General features: G+C 47.0%; 9 non-coding genes across 9 annotated transcripts; all 9 read left to right on the top strand.

Annotated features, from left to right (window-relative positions):
* The first annotated feature begins 1,372 nt into the window (after positions 1 to 1,372).
* On the top strand, positions 1,373 to 1,445 carry TRNAV-UAC (transfer RNA valine (anticodon UAC)). Its single transcript has one exon. It is a non-coding gene; the product is annotated as a tRNA-Val (tRNA).
* An 899-nt stretch (positions 1,446 to 2,344) lies between these two features.
* Positions 2,345 to 2,417, top strand: TRNAV-AAC (transfer RNA valine (anticodon AAC)). Its single transcript has one exon. It is a non-coding gene; the product is annotated as a tRNA-Val (tRNA).
* A 1,337-nt stretch (positions 2,418 to 3,754) lies between these two features.
* TRNAP-CGG (transfer RNA proline (anticodon CGG)) lies at positions 3,755 to 3,826 on the top strand. Its single transcript has one exon. It is a non-coding gene; the product is annotated as a tRNA-Pro (tRNA).
* Positions 3,827 to 4,211: 385 nt separating this feature from the next.
* Positions 4,212 to 4,284, top strand: TRNAV-UAC (transfer RNA valine (anticodon UAC)). The gene has a single exon. It is a non-coding gene; the product is annotated as a tRNA-Val (tRNA).
* A 441-nt stretch (positions 4,285 to 4,725) lies between these two features.
* On the top strand, positions 4,726 to 4,797 carry TRNAP-AGG (transfer RNA proline (anticodon AGG)). The gene has a single exon. It is a non-coding gene; the product is annotated as a tRNA-Pro (tRNA).
* Positions 4,798 to 5,183: 386 nt separating this feature from the next.
* TRNAV-AAC (transfer RNA valine (anticodon AAC)) lies at positions 5,184 to 5,256 on the top strand. The gene has a single exon. It is a non-coding gene; the product is annotated as a tRNA-Val (tRNA).
* A 1,793-nt stretch (positions 5,257 to 7,049) lies between these two features.
* On the top strand, positions 7,050 to 7,122 carry TRNAV-UAC (transfer RNA valine (anticodon UAC)). The gene has a single exon. It is a non-coding gene; the product is annotated as a tRNA-Val (tRNA).
* Positions 7,123 to 9,431: 2,309 nt separating this feature from the next.
* TRNAP-CGG (transfer RNA proline (anticodon CGG)) lies at positions 9,432 to 9,503 on the top strand. Its single transcript has one exon. It is a non-coding gene; the product is annotated as a tRNA-Pro (tRNA).
* Positions 9,504 to 12,726: 3,223 nt separating this feature from the next.
* On the top strand, positions 12,727 to 12,799 carry TRNAV-UAC (transfer RNA valine (anticodon UAC)). Its single transcript has one exon. It is a non-coding gene; the product is annotated as a tRNA-Val (tRNA).
* The last annotated feature ends 2,190 nt before the right edge of the window (positions 12,800 to 14,989 follow it).

Raw genomic sequence — 14,989 nt, 5'->3', positions numbered from 1 at the left:
TCGTCCTGTTTTTTGCAGTGCATTCCCCACACACCACAATCTTTGCACGGACCTGTAACATATGACGAGAAATCCACCAACGATCAGGCTGGGCCCTCAATCACAATTCCATGTATTCCTGGAAGGGACACCTCAGGCACACCTTCCGTTAAATTTGCACTCCATCACACAAACTGCCGTGCTGGTTTCTCATTAAGCAGTTGATCCCATCTTTGTTGTGAGGCTCTCCTGCCACCTTTTGGGTGGAGAAGGCACTGTCCCTGCAACAACACAGGCAGACATGTTCAACAGGGCTTCTTGGTTATGTGGGAGGAGCAGATTGTCATTGGTCCCCCCTTGCGAATTTTAATTTACATAAGGAAGACAGAGAGGTATCTGGGAGTAGGCAGTACACACGGACATTGAACTCTATCTTGTGATTTGCAGCCAATTCTAGATTGAGGCAGGAGGAAAGGAGGTGACTTGCCCAAAAATGGCCATCCTGGGAATTCAGCCACCCTGGGGCTCCCAGGTTAGTGTTTCAGTCCTGCGAGCCACTCATATAAATCTCGCCTGATCTCGCCTGATCGAGCGCTGAGTGAGCGTGTTTGAATCCAAGAATCAAATGCCTCTCTCTTAGGAGCAAGAATTGGCAGGCCCTCCCTTGCATCTGGGGTGGAAGTCTATGGGGCAAGTGTCCAGGACTTGCAGAGGAGTACAAGTGCCAGAAAGTGCCACAGTTCTCATCAGCGCCTTTTTTCTGCTCTCTGGCAGCTAGGATATCGACTGATCCCTTCCTTGCAAGAGTGAAAAAAACAACACCTTGAGAGAAAACATGACTTTTTGTGGTTCACATAGAGAGAGAGCAGCCAAATAGCCCTGCTTTGTTTCTGAAAGACGCATCAGAAATTGCTTAAAATGCCAACTGGGGAATCAGGCTCGTTGGTCTAGGGGTATGATTCTCGCTTCGGGTGCGAGAGGTCCCGGATTCTAATCCCGGACGAGCCCATGCTGTGGAATTATTTTTAGGCTTCTTATTATATAGGGCCATTTCTTCTTTTCAATGCTATAAGACGCCGTGTATGGTGAGAAAGTTCCTTTCCCTCTACGCTATTTCCCACTTTTGGCGTATAGAATTTCAGTGCCGGACTTTTTTGCAACTGCTTTTCTGGGGTGGACCATCAGTGTAGGAAAATTAAATGCAAAGTGTTTTTCTAGTGTGGTTTCAGGTATGGTTTTAAAATCGCCTTTTGGAATAAAAGGGGTCCTCGTTCCTTTCTTCCAAAGAAAGAGATCGGGTAAGGAGGGTCCAACTTTGAGCTTCATGGACATTGGCCCTTGGTCTGTGCATTCCAGCCCACTACATGCCAAGAAGATTCCTGCAAGCGTGTCTGTTTCTGTAGTGTAGTGGTTATCACGTTCGCTTTACACGCGAAAGGTCCCTGGTTCGAGACCGGGCAGAAACAGCAACTTTCTGTTTTTCACACAGTTTGCATTTACTCTCTCAATTTATAGGAAAGCTGAGATAATGGAAGCTGTCTATCCCTCACCAGCGTGACGTACTGTGCTCCAGGGGTATCAGTGACAGCTCAAAAAGAGAAGTGACGATAGTTTGCGCTATTCGTTTGCACGTCCTTGTGTACTGAAGGTTGGGCCTACTTCATGAAAGCAAGGCATGAGAGCAGAAATGGTTTTATTGACCTCGCCGAGAGCATACACCTAGAACAAACAAAATGTCTGAAGGATAGAGGCATTTTAATTTCTTGTTCGATGACGGCCATGGAAAAGACAGCAACCATATTGCAGAAGAGAGCAGCATGTGCAGTTGCTTGCTTTGGGTGAAGCATTCACTAACTCGCTGCCAATAATCCCCGGAGCCGGTGCGAAAGGCGACTCTTGTGTGCCTCGGCTCGTTGTTCTAGGGGTATGATTCTCGCTTAGGGTGCGAGAGGTACCGGGTTCAAATCCCGGACGAGCCCTTTTTCAGAGGTATACATACGAATCCTAGTCAAAACTCACAATGCCTGACTATTTCTCATTACACTCGCCGCATTGTTGCACAAAATATTTTGAACCTCATAAGAAACATGGATCACCATGCTTTTTCTGCCTTCATGCTTAGTCTCTGTGTGTCCCAGGTGATGCTTTCCCAAGCTGTACTTGCTGGCATTTAGGCATCAGATATTTGTCTGTCGATGCCTGCATAAGTCAATTTTTAATACGTCTAATTGCAAGTATGTTGGCTGATATCTCTGCAGTTTTCACACTTGCTCCTCGCTTTCTGAGTGGCTGCTGATACAGCAGAATAGAAGTAGAGAGAACCCTTGAGAGGAACCTTGCTCTAACAGTAAAACACAGCAAGTGAGTTTCTGTAGTGTAGTGGTCATCACGTTCGCCTAACACGCGAAAGGTCCCCGGTTCGAGACCGGGCAGAAACACTGTGCATGAGCTGCTTTTATGTGCACCCTCTAAAACCTTATTATCTCAATGCAAGCTTAAGAAGAGGCGGTCCTTGAACCCAGAGAGCCATGGGAAACTTCCTTTACTTTTGCAAGACGAAACAAAGTAATCCGCATCCATCAGTGGTCGCTCTTGTGCCTAGCTTTTTTTTTGTCATGCCATGTTGTATTGTGGGGTCTTTACACTTGTGACATTGCTGTGAACGTTGTAAGTGCAAACATTGGCAGGTGCAGTCAGAAGAGTCAGATCTGTACACACCCAGGGCTGTCAGGATGGCCGAGTGGTCTAAGGCGCCAGACTCAAGAGAGCTTGATCTTCAGTGCAACTGAGACTTCTGGTCTCCTCATGGAGGCGTGGGTTCAAATCCCACTTCTGACAGGTTTCTTTTACACCCTTAAATCGTCCTGTTTTTTGCAGTGCATTCCCCACACACCACAATCTTTGCACGGACCTGTAACATATGACGAGAAATCCACCAACGATCAGGCTGGGCCCTCAATCACAATTCCATGTATTCCTGGAAGGGACACCTCAGGCACACCTTCAGTTAAATTTGCACTCCATCACACAAACTGCCGTGCTGGTTTCTCATTAAGCAGTTGATCCCATCTTTGTTGTGAGGCTCTCCTGCCACCTTTTGGGCGGAGAAGGCACTGTCCCTGCAACAACACAGGCAGACATGTTCAACAGGGCTTCCTGGTTATGTGGGAGGAGCAGATTGTCATTGGTCCCCCCTTGCGAATTTTAATTTACATAAGGAAGACAGAGAGGTATCTGGGAGTAGGCAGTACACACGGACATTGAACTCTATCTTGTGATTTGCAGCCAATTCTAGATTGAGGCAGGAGGAAAGGAGGTGACTTGCCCAAAAATGGCCATCCTGGAAATTCAGCCACCCTGGGGCTCCCAGGTTAGTGTTTCAGTCCTGCGAGCCACTCATATAAATCTGGCCTGATCGAGCCTGATCGAGCGCTGAGTGAGCGTGTTTGAATCCAAGAATCAAATGCCTCTGTCTTAGGAGCAAGAATTGGCAGGCCCTCCCTTGCATCTGGGGTGGAAGTCTATGGGGCAAGTGTCCAGGACTTGCAGAGGAGTACAAGTGCCAGAAAGTGCCTGCAGTTCTCATCAGCGCCTTTTTTCTGCTCTCTGGCAGCTAGGATATCGACTGGTCCCTTCCTTGCAAGAGTGAAAAAAACAACACCCTGAGAGAAAACATGACTTTTTGTGGTTCACATAGAGAGAGAGCAGCCAAATAGCCCTGCTTTGTTTCTGAAAGACGCATCAGAAATTGCTTAAAATGCCGACTGTGGAATCAGGCTCGTTGGTCTAGGGGTATGATTCTCGCTTCGGGTGCGAGAGGTCCCGGGTTCAAATCCCGGACGAGCCCATGCTGTGGAATTATTTTTAGGCTGCTTATTATATAGGGCCATTTCTTCTTTTCAATGCTATAAGACGCCGTGTATGGTGAGAAAGTTCCTTTCCCTCTACGCTATTTCCCACTTTTGGCGTATAGAATTTCAGTGCCGGACTTCTTTGCAACTGCTTTTCTGGGGTGGACCATCAGTGTAGGAAAATTAAATGCAAAGTGTTTTTCTAGTGTGGTTTCAGGTATGGTTTTAAAATCGCCTTTTGGAATAAAAGGGGTCCTCGTTCCTTTCTTCCAAAGAAAGAGATTGGGTAAGGAGGGTCCAACTTTGAGCTTCATGGTCATTGGCCCTTGGTCTGTGCATTCCAGCCCACTACATGCCAAGAAGATTCCTGCAAGCGTGTCTGTTTCTGTAGTGTAGTGGTTATCACGTTCGCTTTACACGCGAAAGGTCCCTGGTTCGAGACCGGGCAGAAACAGCAGCTTTCTGTTTTTCACACAGTTTGCATTTACTCTCTCAATTTATAGGAAAGCTGAGATAATGGAAGCTGTCTATCCCTCACCAGCGTGACGTACTGTGCTCCAGGGGTATCAGTGACAGCTCAAAAAGAGAAGTGACGATAGTTTGCGCTATTCGTTTGCACGTCCTTGTGTACTGAAGGTTGGGCCTACTTCATGAAAGCAAGGCATGAGAGCAGAAATGGTTTTATTGACCTCACCGAGAGCATACACCTAGAACAAACAAAATGTCTGAAGGATAGAGGCATTTTCATTTCTTGTTCGATGACGGCCATGGAAAAGACAGCAACCATATTGCAGAAGAGAGCAGCATGTGCAGTTGCTTGCTTTGGGTGAAGCATTCACTAACTCGCTGCCAATAATCCCCGGAGCCGGTGCGAAAGGCAACTCTTGTGTTCCTCGGCTTGTTGGTCTAGGGGTATGATTCTCGCTTAGGGTGCGAGAGGTCCCGGGTTCAAATCCCGGATGAGCCCTTTTTCAGAGGTAAACATACGAATCCTACTCAAAACTCACAATGCCTGACTATTTCTCATTACACTCGCCACATTGTTGCACAAAATATTTTGAACCTCATAAGAAACATGGATCACCATGCTTTTTCTGCCTTCATGCTTAGTCTCTGTGTGTCCCAGGTGATGCTTTCCCAAGCTGTACTTGCTGGCATTTAGGCATCAGATATTTGTCTGTCGATGCCTGCCTAAGTCAATTTTTAATACGTCTAATTGCAAGTATGTTGGCTGATATCTCTGCAGTTTTCACACTTGCTCCTCGCTTTATGAGTGGCTGCTGATACAGCAGAATAGAAGTAGAGAGAACCCTTGAGAGGAACCTTGCTCTAACAGTAAAACACAGCAAGTGAGTTTCTGTAGTGTAGTGGTCATCACGTTCGCCTAACACGCGAAAGGTCCCCGGTTCGAGACCGGGCAGAAACACTGTGCATGAGCTGCTTTTATGTGCACCCTCTAAAACCTTATTATCTCAATGCAAGCTTAAGAAGAGGCGGTCCTTGAACCCAGCGAGCCATGGGAAACTTCCTTTACTTTTGCAAGACGAAACAAAGTAATCCGCATCCATCAGTGGTCGCTCTTGTGCCTAGCTTTTTTTTTGTCATGCCATGTTGTATTGTGGGGTCTTTACACTTGTGACATTGCTGTGAACGTTGTAAGTGCAAACATTGGCAGGTGCAGTCAGAAGAGTCAGATCTGTGCACACCCAGGGCTGTCAGGATGGCCGAGTGGTCTAAGGCGCCAGACTCAAGAGAGCTTGATCTTCAGTGCAACTGAGACTTCTGGTCTCCTCATGGAGGCGTGGGTTCAAATCCCACTTCTGACAGGTTTCTTTTACACCCTTAAATCGTCCTGTTTTTTGCAGTGCATTCCCCACACACCACAATCTTTGCACGGACCTGTAACATATGACGAGAAATCCACCAACGATCAGGCTGGGCCCTCAATCACAATTCCATGTATTCCTGGAAGGGACACCTCAGGCACACCTTCCGTTAAATTTGCACTCCATCACACAAACTGCCGTGCTGGTTTCTCATTAAGCAGTTGATCCCATCTTTGTTGTGAGGCTCTCCTGCCACCTTTTGGGTGGAGAAGGCACTGTCCCTGCAACAACACAGGCAGACATGTTCAACAGGGCTTCTTGGTTATGTGGGAGGAGCAGATTGTCATTGGTCCCCCCTTGCGAATTTTAATTTACATAAGGAAGACAGAGAGGTATCTGGGAGTAGGCAGTACACACGGACATTGAACTCTATCTTGTGATTTGCAGCCAATTCTAGATTGAGGCAGGAGGAAAGGAGGTGACTTGCCCAAAAATGGCCATCCTGGGAATTCAGCCACCCTGGGGCTCCCAGGTTAGTGTTTCAGTCCTGCGAGCCACTCATATAAATCTCGCCTGATCGAGCCTGATCGAGCGCTGAGTGAGCGTGTTTGAATCCAAGAATCAAATGCCTCTGTCTTAGGAGCAAGAATTGGCAGGCCCTCCCTTGCATCTGGGGTGGAAGTCTATGGGGCAAGTGTCCAGGACTTGCAGAGGAGTACAAGTGCCAGAAAGTACCACAGTTCTCATCAGCGCCTTTTTTCTGCTCTCTGGCAGCTAGGATATCGACTGATCCCTTCCTTGCAAGAGTGAAAAAAACAACACCTTGAGAGAAAACATGACTTTTTGTGGTTCACATAGAGAGAGAGCAGCCAAATAGCCCTGCTTTGTTTCTGAAAGACGCATCAGAAATTGCTTAAAATGCCAACTGGGGAATCAGGCTCGTTGGTCTAGGGGTATGATTCTCACTTCGGGTGCGAGAGGGCCCGGATTCAAATCCCGGACGAGCCCATAATGTGGAATTATTTTTAGGCTTCTTATTATATAGGGCCATTTCTTCTTTTCAATGCTATAAGACGCCGTGTATGGTGAGAAAGTTCCTTTCCCTCTACGCTATTTCCCACTTTTGGCGTATAGAATTTCAGTGCCGGACTTTTTTGCAACTGCTTTTCTGGGGTGGACCATCAGTGTAGGAAAATTAAATGCAAAGTGTTTTTCTAGTGTGGTTTCAGGTATGGTTTTAAAATCGCCTTTTGGAATAAAAGGGGTCCTCGTTCCTATCTTCCAAAGAAAGAGATCGGGTAAGGAGGGTCCAACTTTGAGCTTCATGGACATTGGCCCTTGGTCTGTGCATTCCAGCCCACTACATGCCAAGAAGATTCCTGCAAGCGTGTCTGTTTCTGTAGTGTAGTGGTTATCACGTTCGCTTTACACGCGAAAGGTCCCTGGTTCGAGACCGGGCAGAAACAGCAACTTTCTGTTTTTCACACAGTTTGCATTTACTCTCTCAATTTATAGGAAAGCTGAGATAATGAAAGCTGTCTATCCCTCACCAGCGTGACGTACTGTGCTCCAGGGGTATCAGTGACAGCTCAAAAAGAGAAGTGACGATAGTTTGCGCTATTCGTTTGCACGTCCTTGTGTACTGAAGGTTGGGCCTACTTCATGAAAGCAAGGCATGAGAGCAGAAATGGTTTTATTGACCTCACCGAGAGCATACACCTAGAACAAACAAAATGTCTGAAGGATAGAGGCATTTTAATTTCTTGTTCGATGACGGCCATGGAAAAGACAGCAACCATATTGCAGAAGAGAGCAGCATGTGCAGTTGCTTGCTTTGGGTGAAGCATTCACTAACTCGCTGCCAATAATCCCCGGAGCCGGTGCGAAAGGTGACTCTTGTGTGCCTCGGCTCGTTGTTCTAGGGGTATGATTCTCGCTTAGGGTGCGAGAGGTCCCGGGTTCAAATCCCGGACGAGCCCTTTTTCAGAGGTATACATACGAATCCTACTCAAAACTCACAATGCCTGACTATTTCTCATTACACTCGCCGCATTGTTGCACAAAATATTTTGAACCTCATAAGAAACATGGATCACCATGCTTTTTCTGCCTTCATGCTTAGTCTCTGTGTGTCCCAGGTGATGCTTTCCCAAGCTGTACTTGCTGGCATTTAGGCATCAGATATTTGTCTGTCGATGCCTGCATAAGTCAATTTTTAATACGTCTAATTGCAAGTATGTTGGCTGATATCTCTGCAGTTTTCACACTTGCTCCTCGCTTTCTGAGTGGCTGCTGATACAGCAGAATAGAAGTAGAGAGAACCCTTGAGAGGAACCTTGCTCTAACAGTAAAACACAGCAAGTGAGTTTCTGTAGTGTAGTGGTCATCTCGTTCGCCTAACACGCGAAAGGTCCCCGGTTCGAGACCGGGCAGAAACACTGTGCATGAGCTGCTTTTATGTGCACCCTCTAAAACCTTATTATCTCAATGCAAGCTTAAGAAGAGGCGGTCCTTGAACCCAGAGAGCCATGGGAAACTTCCTTTACTTTTGCAAGACGAAACAAAGTAATCCGCATCCATCAGTGGTCGCTCTTGTGCCTAGCTTTTTTTTTGTCATGCCATGTTGTATTGTGGGGTCTTTACACTTGTGACATTGCTGTGAACGTTGTAAGTGCAAACATTGGCAGGTGCAGTCAGAAGAGTCAGATCTGTACACACCCAGGGCTGTCAGGATGGCCGAGTGGTCTAAGGCGCCAGACTCAAGAGAGCTTGATCTTCAGTGCAACTGAGATTTCTGGTCTCCTCATGGAGGCGTGGGTTCAAATCCCACTTCTGACAGGTTTCTTTTACACCCTTAAATCGTCCTGTTTTTTGCAGTGCATTCCCCACACACCACAATCTTTGCACGGACCTGTAACATATGACGAGAAATCCACCAACGATCAGGCTGGGCCCTCAATCACAATTCCATGTATTCCTGGAAGGGACACCTCAGGCACACCTTCAGTTAAATTTGCACTCCATCACACAAACTGCCGTGCTGGTTTCTCATTAAGCAGTTGATCCCATCTTTGTTGTGAGGCTCTCCTGCCACCTTTTGGGCGGAGAAGGCACTGTCCCTGCAACAACACAGGCAGACATGTTCAACAGGGCTTCCTGGTTATGTGGGAGGAGCAGATTGTCATTGGTCCCCCCTTGCGAATTTTAATTTACATAAGGAAGACAGAGAGGTATCTGGGAGTAGGCAGTACACACGGACATTGAACTCTATCTTGTGATTTGCAGCCAATTCTAGATTGAGGCAGGAGGAAAGGAGGTGACTTGCCCAAAAATGGCCATCCTGGAAATTCAGCCACCCTGGGGCTCCCAGGTTAGTGTTTCAGTCCTGCGAGCCACTCATATAAATCTGGCCTGATCGAGCCTGATCGAGCGCTGAGTGAGCGTGTTTGAATCCAAGAATCAAATGCCTCTGTCTTAGGAGCAAGAATTGGCAGGCCCTCCCTTGCATCTGGGGTGGAAGTCTATGGGGCAAGTGTCCAGGACTTGCAGAGGAGTACAAGTGCCAGAAAGTGCCTGCAGTTCTCATCAGCGCCTTTTTTCTGCTCTCTGGCAGCTAGGATATCGACTGATCCCTTCCTTGCAAGAGTGAAAAAAACAACACCCTGAGAGAAAACATGACTTTTTGTGGTTCACATAGAGAGAGAGCAGCCAAATAGCCCTGCTTTGTTTCTGAAAGACGCATCAGAAATTGCTTAAAATGCCGACTGTGGAATCAGGCTCGTTGGTCTAGGGGTATGATTCTCGCTTCGGGTGCGAGAGGTCCCGGGTTCAAATCCCGGACGAGCCCATGCTGTGGAATTATTTTTAGGCTGCTTATTATATAGGGCCATTTCTTCTTTTCAATGCTATAAGACGCCGTGTATGGTGAGAAAGTTCCTTTCCCTCTACGCTATTTCCCACTTTTGGCGTATAGAATTTCAGTGCCGGACTTCTTTGCAACTGCTTTTCTGGGGTGGACCATCAGTGTAGGAAAATTAAATGCAAAGTGTTTTTCTAGTGTGGTTTCAGGTATGGTTTTAAAATCGCCTTTTGGAATAAAAGGGGTCCTCGTTCCTTTCTTCCAAAGAAAGAGATCGGGTAAGGAGGGTCCAACTTTGAGCTTCATGGTCATTGGCCCTTGGTCTGTGCATTCCAGCCCACTACATGCCAAGAAGATTCCTGCAAGCGTGTCTGTTTCTGTAGTGTAGTGGTTATCACTTTCGCTTTACACGCGAAAGGTCCCTGGTTCGAGACCGGACAGAAACAGCAGCTTTCTGTTTTTCACACAGTTTGCATTTACTCTCTCAATTTATAGGAAAGCTGAGATAATGGAAGCTGTCTATCCCTCACCAGCGTGACGTACTGTGCTCCAGGGGTATCAGTGACAGCTCAAAAAGAGAAGTGACGATAGTTTGCGCTATTCGTTTGCACGTCCTTGTGTACTGAAGGTTGGGCCTACTTCATGAAAGCAAGGCATGAGAGCAGAAATGGTTTTATTGACCTCACCGAGAGCATACACCTAGAACAAACAAAATGTCTGAAGGATAGAGGCATTTTCATTTCTTGTTCGATGACGGCCATGGAAAAGACAGCAACCATATTGCAGAAGAGAGCAGCATGTGCAGTTGCTTGCTTTGGGTGAAGCATTCACTAACTCGCTGCCAATAATCCCCGGAGCCGGTGCGAAAGGCAACTCTTGTGTTCCTCGGCTCGTTGGTCTAGGGGTATGATTCTTGCTTAGGGTGCGAGAGGTCCTGGGTTCAAATCCCGGACGAGCCCTTTTTCAGAGGTAAACATACGAATCCTACTCAAAACTCACAATGCCTGACTATTTCTCATTACACTCGCCACATTGTTGCACAAAATATTTTGAACCTCATAAGAAACATGGATCACCATGCTTTTTCTGCCTTCATGCTTAGTCTCTGTGTGTCCCAGGTGATGCTTTCCCAAGCTGTACTTGCTGGCATTTAGGCATCAGATATTTGTCTGTCGATGCCTGCATAAGTCAATTTTTAATACGTCTAATTGCAAGTATGTTGGCTGATATCTCTGCAGTTTTCACACTTGCTCCTCGCTTTCTGAGTGGCTGCTGATACAGCAGAATAGAAGTAGAGAGAACCCTTGAGAGGAACCTTGCTCTAACAGTAAAACACAGCAAGTGAGTTTCTGTAATGTAGTGGTCATCACGTTCGCCTAACACGCGAAAGGTCCCCGGTTCGAGACCGGGCAGAAACACTGTGCATGAGCTGCTTTTATGTGCACCCTCTAAAACCTTATTATCTCAATGCAAGCTTAAGAAGAGGCGGTCCTTGAACCCAGCGAGCCATGGGAAACTTCCTTTACTTTTGCAAGACGAAACAAAGTAATCCGCATCCATCAGTGGTCGCTCTTGTGCCTAGCTTTTTGTTTGTCATCCCATGTTGTATTGTGGGGTCTTTACACTTGTGACATTGCTGTGAACGTTGTAAGTGCAAACATTGGCAGGTGCAGTCAGAAGAGTCAGATCTGTGCACACCCAGGGCTGTCAGGATGGCCGAGTGGTCTAAGGCGCCAGACTCAAGAGAGCTTGATCTTCAGTGCAACTGAGACTTCTGGTCTCCTCATGGAGGCGTGGGTTCAAATCCCACTTCTGACAGGTTTCTTTTACACCCTTAAATCGTCCTGTTTTTTGCAGTGCATTCCCCACACACCACAATCTTTGCACGGACCTGTAACATATGACGAGAAATCCACCAACGATCAGGCTGGGCCCTCAATCACAATTCCATGTATTCCTGGAAGGGACACCTCAGGCACACCTTCCGTTAAATTTGCACTCCATCACACAAACTGCCGTGCTGGTTTCTCATTAAGCAGTTGATCCCATCTTTGTTGTGAGGCTCTCCTGCCACCTTTTGGGTGGAGAAGGCACTGTCCCTGCAACAACACAGGCAGACATGTTCAACAGGGCTTCTTGGTTATGTGGGAGGAGCAGATTGTCATTGGTCCCCCCTTGCGAATTTTAATTTACATAAGGAAGACAGAGAGGTATCTGGGAGTAGGCAGTACACACGGACATTGAACTCTATCTTGTGATTTGCAGCCAATTCTAGATTGAGGCAGGAGGAAAGGAGGTGACTTGCCCAAAAATGGCCATCCTGGGAATTCAGCCACCCTGGGGCTCCCAGGTTAGTGTTTCAGTCCTGCGAGCCACTCATATAAATCTCGCCTGATCGAGCCTGATCGAGCGCTGAGTGAGCGTGTTTGAATCCAAGAATCAAATGCCTCTGTCTTAGGAGCAAGAATTGGCAGGCCCTCCCTTGCATCTGGGGTGGAAGTCTATGGGGCAAGTGTCCAGGACTTGCAGAGGAGTACAAGTGCCAGAAAGTACCACAGTTCTCATCAGCGCCTTTTTTCTGCTCTCTGGCAGCTAGGATATCGACTGATCCCTTCCTTGCAAGAGTGAAAAAAACAACACCTTGAGAGAAAACATGACTTTTTGTGGTTCACATAGAGAGAGAGCAGCCAAATAGCCCTGCTTTGTTTCTGAAAGACGCATCAGAAATTGCTTAAAATGCCAACTGGGGAATCAGGCTCGTTGGTCTAGGGGTATGATTCTCACTTCGGGTGCGAGAGGGCCCGGATTCAAATCCCGGACGAGCCCATAATGTGGAATTATTTTTAGGCTTCTTATTATATAGGGCCATTTCTTCTTTTCAATGCTATAAGACGCCGTGTATGGTGAGAAAGTTCCTTTCCCTCTACGCTATTTCCCACTTTTGGCGTATAGAATTTCAGTGCCGGACTTTTTTGCAACTGCTTTTCTGGGGTGGACCATCAGTGTAGGAAAATTAAATGCAAAGTGTTTTTCTAGTGTGGTTTCAGGTATGGTTTTAAAATCGCCTTTTGGAATAAAAGGGGTCCTCGTTCCTATCTTCCAAAGAAAGAGATCGGGTAAGGAGGGTCCAACTTTGAGCTTCATGGACATTGGCCCTTGGTCTGTGCATTCCAGCCCACTACATGCCAAGAAGATTCCTGCAAGCGTGTCTGTTTCTGTAGTGTAGTGGTTATCACGTTCGCTTTACACGCGAAAGGTCCCTGGTTCGAGACCGGGCAGAAACAGCAACTTTCTGTTTTTCACACAGTTTGCATTTACTCTCTCAATTTATAGGAAAGCTGAGATAATGAAAGCTGTCTATCCCTCACCAGCGTGACGTACTGTGCTCCAGGGGTATCAGTGACAGCTCAAAAAGAGAAGTGACGATAGTTTGCGCTATTCGTTTGCACGTCCTTGTGTACTGAAGGTTGGGCCTACTTCATGAAAGCAAGGCATGAGAGCAGAAATGGTTTTATTGACCTCACCGAGAGCATACACCTAGAACAAACAAAATGTCTGAAGGATAGAGGCATTTTAATTTCTTGTTCGATGACGGCCATGGAAAAGACAGCAACCATATTGCAGAAGAGAGCAGCATGTGCAGTTGCTTGCTTTGGGTGAAGCATTCACTAACTCGCTGCCAATAATCCCCGGAGCCGGTGCGAAAGGTGACTCTTGTGTGCCTCGGCTCGTTGTTCTAGGGGTATGATTCTCGCTTAGGGTGCGAGAGGTCCCGGGTTCAAATCCCGGACGAGCCCTTTTTCAGAGGTATACATACGAATCCTACTCAAAACTCACAATGCCTGACTATTTCTCATTACACTCGCCGCATTGTTGCACAAAATATTTTGAACCTCATAAGAAACATGGATCACCATGCTTTTTCTGCCTTCATGCTTAGTCTCTGTGTGTCCCAGGTGATGCTTTCCCAAGCTGTACTTGCTGGCATTTAGGCATCAGATATTTGTCTGTCGATGCCTGCATAAGTCAATTTTTAATACGTCTAATTGCAAGTATGTTGGCTGATATCTCTGCAGTTTTCACACTTGCTCCTCGCTTTCTGAGTGGCTGCTGATACAGCAGAATAGAAGTAGAGAGAACCCTTGAGAGGAACCTTGCTCTAACAGTAAAACACAGCAAGTGAGTTTCTGTAGTGTAGTGGTCATCTCGTTCGCCTAACACGCGAAAGGTCCCCGGTTCGAGACCGGGCAGAAACACTGTGCATGAGCTGCTTTTATGTGCACCCTCTAAAACCTTATTATCTCAATGCAAGCTTAAGAAGAGGCGGTCCTTGAACCCAGAGAGCCATGGGAAACTTCCTTTACTTTTGCAAGACGAAACAAAGTAATCCGCATCCATCAGTGGTCGCTCTTGTGCCTAGCTTTTTTTTTGTCATGCCATGTTGTATTGTGGGGTCTTTACACTTGTGACATTGCTGTGAACGTTGTAAGTGCAAACATTGGCAGGTGCAGTCAGAAGAGTCAGATCTGTACACACCCAGGGCTGTCAGGATGGCCGAGTGGTCTAAGGCGCCAGACTCAAGAGAGCTTGATCTTCAGTGCAACTGAGATTTCTGGTCTCCTCATGGAGGCGTGGGTTCAAATCCCACTTCTGACAGGTTTCTTTTACACCCTTAAATCGTCCTGTTTTTTGCAGTGCATTCCCCACACACCACAATCTTTGCACGGACCTGTAACATATGACGAGAAATCCACCAACGATCAGGCTGGGCCCTCAATCACAATTCCATGTATTCCTGGAAGGGACACCTCAGGCACACCTTCAGTTAAATTTGCACTCCATCACACAAACTGCCGTGCTGGTTTCTCATTAAGCAGTTGATCCCATCTTTGTTGTGAGGCTCTCCTGCCACCTTTTGGGCGGAGAAGGCACTGTCCCTGCAACAACACAGGCAGACATGTTCAACAGGGCTTCCTGGTTATGTGGGAGGAGCAGATTGTCATTGGTCCCCCCTTGCGAATTTTAATTTACATAAGGAAGACAGAGAGGTATCTGGGAGTAGGCAGTACACACGGACATTGAACTCTATCTTGTGATTTGCAGCCAATTCTAGATTGAGGCAGGAGGAAAGGAGGTGACTTGCCCAAAAATGGCCATCCTGGAAATTCAGCCACCCTGGGGCTCCCAGGTTAGTGTTTCAGTCCTGCGAGCCACTCATATAAATCTGGCCTGATCGAGCCTGATCGAGCGCTGAGTGAGCGTGTTTGAATCCAAGAATCAAATGCCTCTGTCTTAGGAGCAAGAATTGGCAGGCCCTCCCTTGCATCTGGGGTGGAAGTCTATGGGGCAAGTGTCCAGGACTTGCAGAGGAGTACAAGTGCCAGAAAGTGCCTGCAGTTCTCATCAGCGCCTTTTTTCTGCTCTCTGGCAGCTAGGATATCGACTGATCCCTTCCTTGCAAGAGTGAAAAAAAC

This window comes from Triturus cristatus, chromosome 10, assembly GCF_964204655.1.
Source record: "Triturus cristatus chromosome 10, aTriCri1.1, whole genome shotgun sequence".
NCBI lineage: Eukaryota > Metazoa > Chordata > Amphibia > Caudata > Salamandridae > Triturus > Triturus cristatus.
This window is presented reverse-complemented; position numbering and strand designations above follow the sequence as displayed.